General features: G+C 42.0%; 1 protein-coding gene across 7 annotated transcripts in view; it reads right to left on the bottom strand.

Moving 5' to 3' along the window:
* Positions 1–14464, bottom strand: part of TMA16 (translation machinery associated 16 homolog) — a 62880-nt gene that overhangs the window by 41299 nt on the left and 7117 nt on the right. The window lies entirely within an intron of this gene.

The raw sequence follows: 14464 nt of genomic DNA, 5'->3' as shown, positions 1-14464 counted from the left end.
ACACTTCAAATATGTCTGCTTTGTCGTATCTTATTTATACCGCAGGGAAGAGTCTAGTTAGAAGTCAAGTTTGCTACAGTTCTGAATGAACGCACTGGGGGCCACACTTCAAATATGTCTGCTTTGTCGTATCTTATTTATACTGCAGGGAAGAGTCTAGTTAGAAGTCAAGTTTGCTACAGTTCTGAATGAACACACTGGGGGCCTGAACTACAGTGGGGTGGAGCTGGGATGAAGAAAAGAAGAGAAATCTGAGACTGATTCTCAAAAACAGCTGTTTCCTAGATTCTTACCCATTACGCTTAGCTTCTCCCTGTTGATTTTCCATATTAAATAACCTTCATTTGCTATCTAGAGTTCTTTGCTACATACCCAATGGGACAAAATATGTGAGTTGTACACAGCAACAAGATGTCACTACAAGAGAAGTCATAAAATAAAGCTAAAAGCATGATACAGAATAACTCTTTGCTGCCTATAAACTGTGCACCACTTGAAATGTGCTAGTCTTCAAACCACACTAGTTTCTATGAATAGGAACAGAAGCAGTATTTCATACAGTCCTAAACCAGAGCATTCAAATGCTCAAGATGAAGAGCGTTTGGCTCTACTCTGTGCTGCTACCACACGTGCAGTATCTTCAGGTAATCAGACTCCACCTCTAAGAGTCTACCTGACGAATCCCGCAGCTCTACGCCCTAACAATATCCTCCCCCACCTCTCTCACTCCCTAAAAATAAATCTTAGGAAGTAGCACAAAGAACCCTGGATTCTCTGTTAAAGAACAGAGACCAGACCCTCCGGCTGCCTGGCTACCCTTCCTCCTTGTAACACCAAGTACCTTCGGCAGGCAGGCATTACCAGGACGTGGTCATATCCAAGATGGTCCCCACTGCCGATCCTTGCTGGTTTGATACTCACGCCCCTCTCCTCCCTGAGTGTGGCTGGACCTAATGACTCTTTTCTAACAAATAAAACAGTCCAACAGTGATGGATGTCACTTAGAAATGACGTTGTCTTCTCTTTTCTTTTTTAAACTGAGCCAGTAAACGGCGCCTTTATTCTGAGGCTGAGCGGCAACGGACTCCCTCCCTTCTAACTGCTCCGCCCTCCATTCGGGGGGAGGTAGGGGAGGGAGACAGGCGGCCACCCCTCCTCTTCCCTGCCACTCTCCCAGGGCTCACTGTCATCCCTCTCTAAAATCACCCTCCTCTCTTGAAAGCTCTTTTCCCCACCAAAGTCCCTAAAAGCTGGGCAAGGCTAACCCCTGCTTCTGCAGTAGGTGGAGCTGATGCTGGAGTAAGAACTGGGCCGGCCGCACCTCTTTCCCCCACAGCCACTCACTGGGAAGCTGTGTGTGTCGGGCGGTAGGGGGTACAGGCGCTTGGAAGACCCTGCTGACTGCCTCCCACCTGGGCCTCTTCTCACCAGCACAGTCTTCAAAGCACGGTGGGAACGGGGCACGGGGTGGAGAAGGACAAAGGGCCCTTCTTGAAGAGAGCTGTAGAGAGGGGCAAAGGGGATCCCAGCCCAGGGGGGCCCACAGGGTGGGGAAGGCGGAGGACTGGCAGCAGGCCCCAGAGCCTGAGCTGGGGGTCGGCCCTGGGGACGCGGGCTGGGTGAAGGGCGCGTCACCTTCCCGGCTCGGGGCTCCTTCCGATCCAGACCATGTGACACCAATGCCCCACCATTTCCTTCGCCTTCTTCACCAGCACTGAAGGCCGTCGGTGGTGGCTGTCATGAAGCACCCTGCAGGCATCTTGCTGGAACTGTCACCCCCTCTCGCTCTATCTCAGAGCCTTTGCTCTGGAGGACACATGCTGCCACGTGGTGAGCAGCTCACGTGGTGAGTAGCTCATGTGGTGAGTAGCTCACGTGGTGAGTAGCTCACGTGGTAGGGAACTGATGTCTCCAGCCAACAGCTGCCACAACAGGTCTGTCGACCACCATGTAAATAGCCTGGAAGCAAAACCTCTCCCTATCAAGCCCTGCAATGATGCGGCCCCAGCCAACACCTTGACTGTAACCTTGCGAGAGGCCCTGAGCCCAAAGCACCCAGTTAAGTGGCTCTGGGATTCCTGACAGAGGAACTGTTTTTGTTTCAAGCTGCTGAGTAAAGCAGTACCTGCTAACTGCTATTTCTTTCCAAGACATCACAGGCACCTGACGTTCAAGGCAAGTCCTGTTGGTACCTCTTCTATCATCTTGCTTACAGCTGCCACTATAGTCTGAGTATCTTGTCACCAGCCATCTTTTGAAAATATGCAATTCTCCATTTCTGTCTTGCTGGAAGTACTGCTCTAAGGCAGGGAGATGAGCTGCATTTCAAGATGCTATTTGTGACCACGCTCCCACTTAACTGAACAGGACTCACGGTCACTGATGCTGCTAGTCATGACAAGTGTAAGCCTGTTTCATAAAATGTTAGACACTATTAAAACTGTGCATTTGTTTGCTTCTGGGGCCATGACTGTTACACTGATGACTTCTTTAAAATAAATTAAGAAAAAAGAGAAAGCTCAGCCTGTTTAAAACATCACCCAAGCACAAAAAATTAAATATTGTTCAACTCTGTACTATTAAAATAGAACCTTGGCCAACAACAGAACTTCTTTAGGACAAGTTTTATATATGAGATTAGCATGTTGTTCTGCTTTACCCTTACATAATTTTTCTGTAATGCTGACTGTAAATCAACATTAAATCAGTGCATAAGATCCTGAATATAACTAACAACATATAAACGTCACAAGTATTTACAGTGAACTGAAGTACTTAATCATATTCTAAAGCGTTATTTCCGAAAATACTGCATGTATATAATACCACTGGTACTATGCAAGGTAATTTTAGGTAGTTCATATACACAGAATTAAATAATCTTTAATCAAATGGTAAGCAAGTTACTTTTCCCGTCATTTTCTTTGCACCCTTTCCGATTACATTAAGGAGAAATCTTAGTTTAATGTCAGTTCATTTTACAAGTCTTCCAACCTTTGCCAAATCTTTCCCCCAAAAATAAGCAAACATGCCTCAAGCTCAAACCACTCAGGGAAGACAATAGTATCTACTTGGTTTTAACAGAGATAAAATGTCTCCTTTAAAAACAGTATTTGAGGGAAAATTATTTTTAAAGAATATAATTAAAGAATACTATACATCAATGCCTGAACCAGCAGCAACAGCATCAATATTACTGGAAACTTGTCAGAAATGCAACATCTTGGCCCTGTCCCAGACTTTCTGAATGGAAACCTCTAGGAATGAGGCCCAAAAATCTATTTTAATACACCTTACAGGTGCATCTCATGTATACCAAAGTTTGTGAAATACTGATATAGGTGATAGCAAAATCATGTAAGTAGTATATCATGTCAAAAAGATACAGAAAAGGGAGGACCTTTAAGATGGCAGAGGAGTAAGACGCGGAGATCACCTTCCTCCCCACAGATACATCAAAAATACATCTGCATGTGGAACAACTCCTACAGAACACCTACTGAACGCTGGCAGAAGACCTCAGACCTCCCAAAAGGCAAGAAACTCCCCACGTACCTGGCTAGGGCAAAAAAAAACACAGAGACAAAAGGATAGGGACGGGACCTGCACCAGTGGGAGGGAGCTGTGAAGGAGGAAAAGTTTCCACACACTAGGAGCCCCTTCGCGGGCAGAGACTGCGGGTGGCGGAGGGGGAGCTTCGGAGACGCGGAGGACGGCGCAGCCACAGGGGTGCGGAGGGCAAAGCGGGGAGATTCCCGCACAGAGGATCAGTGCCGACCGGCGCTCACCAGCCCGAGAGGCTTGTCTGCTCACCCGCCGGGGCGGGCGGGGGCTGGGAGCTGAGGCTCAGGCTTCGGAGGTCAGATCCCAGGGAGAGGACTGGGGTTCGCTGCGTGAACACAGCCTGAAGGGGTTAGTGTGCCACGGCTAGCCGGGAGGGAGTCCGGGAAAATATCTGGAGCTGCCGAAGAGGCAAGAGACCATTGTTTCAGGGTGCATGAGGAGAGGGGATTCAGAACACCGCCTAAGTGACCTCCAGAGATGGGCATCAGCCACGGCTATCAGTGTGGACACCAGAAACGGGCATAAGACGCTAAGATTGCTGCCGCAGACAAGAAGCCTGTGTGCAAGCACAGGTCACTATCCACACCTCCCCTCCAGGGAGCCTGTGTAGCCTACCACAGCCAGGGTCCCGTGATCCAGGGACAACTTCCCCAAGAGAAAACACAGCACAGCTCAGGCTGTTGCAACATCATCCTGGCCTCTGCTGCCACAGGCTCACCCCACATTCCTTGCCCCTCCCTCTCCCAGGCCTGAGTGAGCCAGAGCCCCCGAATCAGCCACTCCTTTAAACCCCTCCTGTCTGAGCGAAGAACAGATGCCAGAGGGCGGCTTAAACGCAGAGGCGGGGCCAAACCCAAAGCTGAACCCCAGGAGCTGTGCAAACAACAAAGAGAAAGGGAAATTTCTCCCAGCAGCCCCAGGAGCAGCAGATTAAATTTCCACCAACAACTTGATGTACCTTGCATCTGTGGAATACCTGAATAGAAAACGAATCAGCCCAAAATTGAGGAGGTGGACTTTGGGAGCAACTGTAGACCTGGGGTTTGCTGTAAGTGACTGATCAGTTTCTGATTTTTATGTTTTTATCTTAGTTTCGTTTTTAGCACTTGTTATCGCTGGTGGATTTGTTTATTGGTTTCGATGCTCTACTTTTTATTATTTTATTAATTTTATTATTTTAATATTATTTTTTTATTTTAATAACTTTATTTTATTTATTTTACTTATTTTTTTCCTTTCTTTCTTTTTTTTCTCTCCCTTTCTCTAAGCTGTGTAGCTCACAGGATCTTGGTGCTCCAGCCAGCTGACAGGCCTGAGCCTCGGAGATGGGAGAGCCAAGCTCAGGACACTGGTCCACAAGAGACCTCCCAGCACCACATAATATCAACTGGCAAGAGCTCTCCCAGAGATCTATGTCTCAATGCTAAGATCCAGCTCCACTCAATGACCAGCAAGCTCCAGTGCTGGGCACCCTACGCCAAACAACTAGCAAGACAGGAACACAACCCCACCCATTAGCAGAGAGGCTGCCTAAAATCATAGTAAGGTCACAGACACCCCAAAACACACCACCAGACAGGGTTCTGCCCACCAGGAAGACAAGATACAGCCTCATCCACCAGAACACAGGCACCAGTCCCCTCCACAAGGAAGCCTACACAACCAACTGAACCAACCTTGGCCACTGGGGGCAGACACCAAAAACAATGGGAACTACGAACCTGCAGGCTGCAAAAAGGAGACCCTAAACAGAGTAAGTTAAGCAAAATGAGAAGACAGAAAAACACACAGCAGATGAAGGAGCAAGGTGAAAACCCACCAGACCAAACAAGAGGAAATAGGAAGTCTACCTGAAAAAGAATTCAGAGTAATGATAGTAAAGATGATCCAAAATTGTGGAAACAGAACAGAGAAAATACAACAAATGTTTAACAAGGACCTAGAACTAAAGAGAAAACAAACAATGATGAACAACACAATAAATGAAATTAAAAATTCTCTAGAAGGAATCAACAGCAGAATAACCGAGGCAAAAGAACAGATAACTGACCTGGAAGATAAAATAGTAAAACTAACAACCGCAGAGCAGAATAAAGAAAAAAGAATGAAAAGAATTGAAGACAGTCTCAGAGACCTCTGGGACAACATTAAATGCACCAACATTTGAATTATAGGGGTCCCAGAAGAAGAAGAGAAAAAGAAAGGGAATGAGAAAATATCTGAAGAGATTATAGTTGAAAACTTCCCTAATATGGGAAAGGAAACAGGCAATCAAGTCCAGGAAGCACAGAGAGTCCCATACAGGATAAATCCAAGGAGAGAAACGCCAAAACACTAATCAAACTATCAAAAATTAAATACAAAGAAAAAATATTAAAAGCAGCAAGGGAAAAACAAATAACATACAAGGCAATCCCTATAAGGAGAACAGCTGATCTTTCAGCAGAAACTCTGCAAGCGAGAAGGGAGTGGCAGGAAATATTTAAAGTGATGAAAGGGAAAAACCTACAACCAAGATTACTCTACCTAGCAGGGATCTCATTCAGATGCGATGTAGAAATTAAAACCTTTACTGACAAGCAAAAGCTAAGAGAATGCAGCACCACCAAACCAGCTTTACAACAAATGTTAAAGAAACTTGTCTAGGCAGAAAAAAAAAAAGAAGGAAAAGACCTACAATAACAAACCCAAAACAATTAAGAAAATGGTACTAGGAACATACATATCGATAATTACCTTGAATGTAAACAGATTAAATACTCCAACCAAAAGACACAGACTGGCTGAATGGATACAAAAACAAGACCCATATATATGCTGTCTACAAGAGACCCACTTCAGATCTAGGGACACATACAGACTGAAAGTGAGGGGATGGTAATACATATTCCATGCAAATGGAAATCAAAAGAAAGCTGGAGTAGCCATTCTCATATCAGACAAAATAGACTTTAAAATAAAGACTATTACAAGAGACAAAAAAGGACACTACATAATGATCAAGGGATCAATCCAAGAAGAAAATGTAACAATTGTAAACATTTAGGCTTCCCTGGTGGCGCAGTGGTTGAGAGTCTGCCTGTCACGGCAGGGGACACGGGTTCGTGCCCCAGTCCGGGAAGATCCCACATGCCGCAGAGCGGCTGGGGCCGTGAGACATGGCCACTGAGCCTGCGCGTCCGGAGCCTGTGCTCCGCCAACAGGAGAGGCCACAACAGTGAGAGGCCCGCGTACCGCAAAACAAACAAACAAACAAAATACCTAGAAACAAATGACAATGAAAAAACACGAGGACCCAAAACCTATGGGATGTAGCAACAGCAGTTCTAAGAGGGAAGTTTACAGCAATACAATCCTACCTCAAGAAACAAGAAAAATCTCAAATAAACAACCTCAGCTTACACCTAAAGCAATCAGAGAAAGAAGAACAAAAACACCCAAAAGTTAGCAGAAGGAAAGAAATCATAAAGATCAGATCAGAAATAAAGGAAAAGAAGTGAAGGAAACAACCACAAAGATCAATAAAACTAAAGGCTGGTTCTTTGTGGAAACAAACAAAATTGACAAACCATCAGCCAGACTCATCAAGATAAAAAGGGAGAAAACTCAAATCAACAGAATTAGAAATGAAAAAGAAGTAACAACTGACACTGCAGAATTACAAAGGATCATGAGAGATTACTACAAGCAACTATATGCCAATAAAATGGACAACCTGGAAGAAATGGACAAACTCTTAAAAAAGCACAACCTGCTGAGGCTGAACCAGGAAGAAATAGAAAATATAAACAGACCAATCACAAGCACTGAAATCGAACCTGTGATTAAAAATCTTCCAACAAACAAAAGCCCAGGACCCGATGGCTTCACAGGTGAATTCTATCAAACGTTTAGAGAAGAGCTAACACCTATCCTTCTCTAACTCTTCCAAAATATAGCCAAAGGAGGAACACTCCCAAACTCATTCTACGAGGCCACCATCACCCTGATACCAAAACCAGACAAAGATGACACAAAAAAAGAAAACTACAGGCCAATATCACTGATGAACATAGATGCAAAAATCCTCAACAAAATACTAGCAAACAGAATCCAACAGCACATTAAAAGAATCATACACCATGATCAAGTGGGGTTTATCCTAGAAATTCAAGGATTCTTCAGTATACGCAAATCAATCAATGTGATACACTATATTAACAAAGTGAAGGAAAAAAAACATATGATAATCTCAATAGATGCAGAAAAACCTTTTGACAAAATTCAACACCCGTTTATGATAAAAACCCTGCAGAAAGTAGGCATAGAGGGAACTTACCTCAACATAATAAAGCCCATATATGATAAACCCACAGCCAACATAGTTCTCAATGGTGAAAAATGAAACCATTTCCACTAAGATCAGGAACAAGACAAGGTTGCCCACTCTCACCACTATTATTCAACATAGTTTTGGAAGTTTTAGCCACAGCAATCAGAGAAGAAATAAAAGGAATCCAAAATCGGAAAAGAAGTAAAACTGTCACCGTTGGCAGATGACATGATACTATACATAGAAAATCCTAAAGATGCTACCAGAAAACTACTAGAACTAATCAGTGAATTTGGTCAAGTAGCAGGATACAAAATTAACGCACACAAATCTCTTGCATTCCTATACACTAATGATGAAAAATCTGAAAGAGAAATTAAGAAAACACTCCCATTTACCACTGCAAGAAAAATAAAAAATACCTAGGAATAAACCTACCTAAGGAGACAAAAGACCTATATGCAGAAAAATATAAAACACTGATGAAAGAAATTAAAGATGATACAACGATATGGAGAGATATACCATGTTTGGATAGGAAAAAATCAACATTGTGAAAATGACTATACTACCCAAAGTAATCTGCAGATTCAATGCAATACCTATCAAACTACCACTGGCATTTTTCACAGAACTAGAACAAAAAATTTCACAATTTGTATAGAAACACAAAAGACCCCAAATAGCCAAAGCAATCTTGAGAAAGAAAAATGCAGTTGGAGGAATCAGCCTCCCTGACTTCAGACTATACTACAAAGCTACAGTAATCAAAACAGTATGGTACTGGCACAAAAACAGAAATACAGATCAATAGAACAGGAGAGAAAGCCCAGAGATAAACCCATGCACATATGGTCACCTTATCTTTGATAAAGGAGGCAAGAATATAAAATGGAGAAAAGACAGCCTCTTTAATAAGTGGTGCTGGGAAAACTGGACAGCTACATGTGAAAGAATGAAAATAGAACACTCCCTAACACCATACAAAAAAATAAACTCAAAATGGACTAAAGACCTAAATGTAAGGCCAGACACTATAAACCTCTTAGAGGAAAACATAGGCAGAACACTCTATGACATAAATTACAGCAAGATCCTTTTTGACCCACCTCCTAGAGAAATGGAAATAAAAACAAAAGGGACCTAATGAAACTTAAAAGCTTTTGCACAGCAAAAGAAACCTTAAACAAGACGAAAAGACAACCCTCCGAATGGGAGAAAATATTTGCAAATGAAGCAACTGACAAAGGATTAATCTCCAAAATTTACAAGCAGATCATGCAGCTCAATATCAAAATAACAAACAACCCAATCCAAAAATGGGCTGAAGACCTAAATAGACATTTCTCCAAAGAAGATATATAGATTGCCAACAAACACATGAAAGGATGCTCAACATCACTAATCATTAGAGAAATGCAAATGAAAACTACAAGGAGGTATCACCTCACACTGGTCAGAATGACCATCATCAAAAAATCTAGAAACAATAAATGCTGGAGAGGGTGTGGAGATAAGAGAATCCTCTTGCACTGTTGGTAGGAATGTAAACTGATACAGCCACTATGGAGAACAGTACGGAGGCTCCTTAAATAACTAAAAATAGAACTACCATACGACCCAGCAATCCCACTACTGGGCATATACCCTGAGAAAACCATAATTCAAAAAGAGTCATGTACCACAATGTTCATTGCAGCTCTGTTTACAATAGCCAGGACATGGAAGCAACCTAAGTGTCCATCGACAGATGAATGGATAAAGATGTGGCACATATATACAATGGAATATTACTCAGCTATAAAAAGGAATGAAGCTGAGTTATTTGTAGTGAGGTGGATGGACGCAGAATCTGTCATACAGAGTGAAGCAAGTGAGATAGAGAAAAACAAATACAATATGCTAACACATATATATGGAATGTAAAAAAAAATGGTTCTGAAGAACCTAGGGGCAGGACAGGAATAAAGACGCAGACATAGAGAAGGGACTTAAGGACACGGGGGGGGGAAGGTAAGCTGGGACGAAGTGAGAGAGAAGCACTGACATATATACACTACCAAATGTAAAACAGATAGCTAGTGGGAAGCAGCCACATAGCACAGGGAGATCAGCTCAGTGCTTTGTGACCACCTAGAGGGGTGGTATAGGGAGGGTGGGAGGAAGATGCAAGAGGGAGGGCACAGGGGGATATAAGTATACGTAAAGCTGATTCACTTTATTATACAGCAGAAACTAACACAACAATGTAAAGCAATTATACTCCAATAAACATGTTAAAAAAACAAAAAATTCATGAAAGTGATACATAGATAACTGATGTTTGAAAACTACTGTTTTAAAACAATATTATTCTAATAACCCTTAATTACAAAAAAAGACCCTCCCTTACAAAAAAAGAAAGAAAATTCGAGTATACTATCATAGCACTTGACTATTCTTTTTTTTGTTTTGTTTTTTGTGTTTTTTTTTGCAGTACGCAGGCCTCTCACTGTTGTGGCCTCTCCCGCCACGGAGCACAGGCTCCGGACGCGCAGGCTCAGCGGCCATGGCTCACGGGCCCAGCCACTCCACGGCATGTGGGATCCTCCTGGACCAGGGCACATACCCGCGTCCCCTGCATCGGCAGGCGGACTCTCAACCGCTGCGCCACCAGGGAAGCCCAGCACTTGACTATTCTTTTCAAGAAAACTTCTAGCCAAATCACTATAAAGCAGCTAACCCCTACTGGCCTTGGCCAAGGAATCAATATATAACAATGAAAGTGCTGGGTTCTATCAGCTAGTATGCGAATGTATGTAGCATTCATTAAAATGCTAAGGCTGCGAAAAAATATTTGCAAATGAAGCAACGGACAAAGGATTAATCTCCACAATATACAAACAGCTCACGGAGCTCAATATCAAAAAAAAAAAACCAATTAAAACATGGGTGGAAGACCTAAATAGACATTTCACCAAAGAAGACATACAGACAGCCAAGATGCATATGAAAAGATGCTCAACATCACTAATTAATTTAGAGAAATGCAAATCAAAACTACAATGAGGTTATCACCTCACACCGGTCAGAATGGCCATCATCAAAAACTCTGTAAGCAATAAATGTTGGAGAGGGTATGGAGAAAAGGGAACCCTTTTGCACTGTTGGTGGGAATGTAAATTGATGTAGCCACTATGGAGAATAGTATGAAGGTTCCTTAAAAACTAAAAATAGAACTACCATATGACCAGGCAATCCCACTACTGGGAATATACCCTGAGAAAACCGTAATTCAAAAGGACACACGTACCCCAATGTTCACTGCAGCACTAATTACAATAGCCAGGACATGGAAACAACCTAAATGTCCAATGATACATGAATGGATAAAGAAGATGTGGTACATATATACAATGGAATATTACTCAGCCATAAATAGGAATGAAATTGGGTCATTTGTAGAGATGTGGATGGACCCAGAGTCTGTCATAGAGAGTGAAGTAAACCAGAAAGAGAAAAACAAATATCATACATTAACGCATATGTGTGGATTCTAGAAAAATGGTACAGGTGAACCTATCTGTAGGGCAAGAATAGAGACAGAGACGTAGAGAATGGACATGTGGACACATTAGGGGAAAGGGAGGGTGGGACGAACTGGGAGATTAGGTTTGACATAAATACACTACCATCTGTAAAACAGATAGCTAGCGGAACCTGCTGTATAGCACAGGGAGCTCAGCTCGGTGCTATGTGATGACCTAGATGTTGGTGGAAGGGGAGGAGGGAGGTCCAAGAGGGAGGGGATACATGTATACATATAGTTGATTCACTTCATTGTACAGCAGAAACTAACACGACATTGTAAAGCAATTTTACTCCAATAAATAAATAAATAAAATAAGATGAAGATGTACTCTTTATATTCCAAACCCCACCCCCCCCAAAAAAGTGCTAAGGCTATTCTAAAATAATCTAAATGATGATTTCTATTTTGATTTCGTAACTTCATTTTAAGGAATTTTTAAATTTGATCCCATAGCAGTTCCTGGGGACTCTCAGAGCCCACAGACGGAGGGAAAATAGGCAAACTACAGTGCGGGATGCTGATCAGAGAAGGGTGGCTAAGGGATAGGAAGGGGAGAAAAGAAGGGGCAGCATACACATATTTAATTTTCCTAAGAAGAAAATTTTCCTATGAATTCTTCACATCAAGAATATAGGCCAATTTTCAGAATGGCAGAATAAGAACTTAAAAAAATCTACTCCTCCATAAAAGCAAGAGAACACTGATAAAACTGGTCAAAATCAACCTTTTCAAAAGTATAAAAATTAACCAGTCTTACAACAATCCAAGGTCCATTTATTTACTCAAGAAAAACGACCCAATCTCAGTAAGAAGAGTAATCTCTGTGGTGTTTTAATCCCATCCCCCTCTTCCCAGCTCTGCAGTAGACTTGAAAACCAATAGACTAGCAACTTACGGTAGTTGTTAAAAGCCATCCTCCCAGCAGCCACTAGAACAGATTGGGTTTGGAATTCCCCAAAAGCTTCATCTTGAGAGTTGTCACCATCTGACCCAACCAGCAGCAGACTGAACAGCTCCGTTCTCAGAATTACTTTAGTTCATCTAACTCAGAGCTAACTCTGTGGAAGCAGCCCTATCCCCAGGTTGCTTCTCAGAAACAATCAGCAGCAGCTCTCTAACACAGCACCTGCCTGAGTGATATTACCAGTTGGGGGCTAACAAAAGGCTGACCAAAAAAATTTAAAAGGAAAAATTAAGGAATGGAAGGCCCATAGAGGGCTTTGAAAAGCTAGCTCCAACATACTCCTGGGAATCTAGAATGATATATGTACATTCAGGACTGTGTTTGTACCAAAGGAGGATCTGAGAAGGTCCTACTCTCTCACCTCTGGGTAACCCTGAGGCTCTGTGCAAATGAGAAATGAAGTCTATAAACTGCCTACTGGAGCACTGAAAGCATATCCAACAGACTAACATAGCCCCTCAATAAAGGCTGACTCATTGGTTAAAGGCAATTAAAGAAATCCCTGTCCGAACATTAGCTGACCACTAACTCAACAGAAACTGCAAAGGCCACACACAACAAAAAGGCTTTACAAAATTAGTCCAGGAAAGTCACAAAGCAAACAGCAACAACACAACAACAGCAAACCTGACTGAGGTTGGGGGTAGGGCATGTCTGATTAACAAGATTGTCAAACTGCTTAAAATGTCCAGTTTTGAACAAAAAAGTACAAAAAATTAGGAGACCCACGAACAAACAGGAAAGTAGGGCCCATACTCAGGGGTTAAAAATAGCATACAATAGAAACTGTTCCTGAGGCAGTCCAGAGGGTTGGACCTATGGACAAAGACAAGCAAATATCAGAACAAGTCAGTTGAAATTATCCGATCTGAGCAACAGAAAGGGGACACACTTTCAGAAACATACAACATATGCATAATGGGAGTCACAGGAGAGGAGAGAGAGGACCAAAAGGATATTTGAAAAAATAATGGCCCCAAACTTCCCAATTCGATGAAAAACATTAACCTACATGCCTCAGAAGCTTAACAAACTTCATGGTGGATGAACTCAGAGATCCACACCTAGGCTTATCATTGTCAAACTACTGACAGTCAAGGAGGATATCTTGAAAGATCAGGAGAAAAGTGGCTCATCACATACAAGGGATCCTCAATAAGATTAACAGCTGACTCCTAATCAGAACCCTGGAGGCCAAAGGCCAAGGGGTGACTTCCAAGTGTTGAATAGGAAGACTATGAACCAAGAATTCTATACACAGTGGAACTGCAAAATGAAGCACAGTCTACAGAAATGAAAGAAAAATTAAAGACGTTCTCGGATAAACAAAAATGAGAGAATCTTGTCATTTTCAGACCTGCCTTATGAGAAACACTAAAGGGAGTCCTTCTGGCCAAAATGAAAGGACAGTAAATAGTAATTTGAATCCACATGAAAAAATAAGGAGCACCAATGAAAAAAGGTAATTACATAGGTAAATAAATAGAAAAGACAGTATAAATGTATTTTTGTTTGTAACACTTTTCTTGTCCTAACTTATGATAACTGCATAAAAATGATAATTATGAAATTATAAGCTTACGGTATATAAAGATGTAACTTATATGACAATAATAGTACAAAGAAAGGGGTCATGGAGCTATAGTGGAGCAAGTTTTTTCTATAGCATTGAAATTAACTTCACATTAACCTGAACTAGGTTGTTTTCAGTTTTAAGATGTGAATTGAAATTTCCAGAGCAACAACTAAGAAAACAATGCAAGAAAACACATATATATACAGTGCTCTCCATTTTACTAAATCAAATTACTAAATCAATTCTCAGCGTTAATCCAACAAATGACACAGGTTGATCAGTGTTTTCTCTTTGAAACGCTATCTTTTTTTCCCTCTTTCTCAGGCTTGCTTGTCAGAGCCTCCCCATTTCTCCAACTTCTGAATGGTAGGGGCCTCTGGACTCAATCCTTGACGCTCCTCTCTCTCTCTTATCTTCATTTAATTGGTAGGTGATCTTATCCAGTCTAATGACTTCGAGTTCCAGCTAGACACTGAT

The sequence above is a fragment of the Monodon monoceros genome, unplaced genomic scaffold (genome assembly GCF_005190385.1).
Source record: "Monodon monoceros isolate NGI ecotype Baffin Bay Population unplaced genomic scaffold, NGI_Narwhal_1 Super_Scaffold_20, whole genome shotgun sequence".
NCBI classification, from domain to species: Eukaryota; Metazoa; Chordata; class Mammalia; order Artiodactyla; family Monodontidae; genus Monodon; species Monodon monoceros.
Note: the sequence above shows the minus strand (reverse complement) of the source record. Positions and strands in the feature narration are given on the sequence as shown.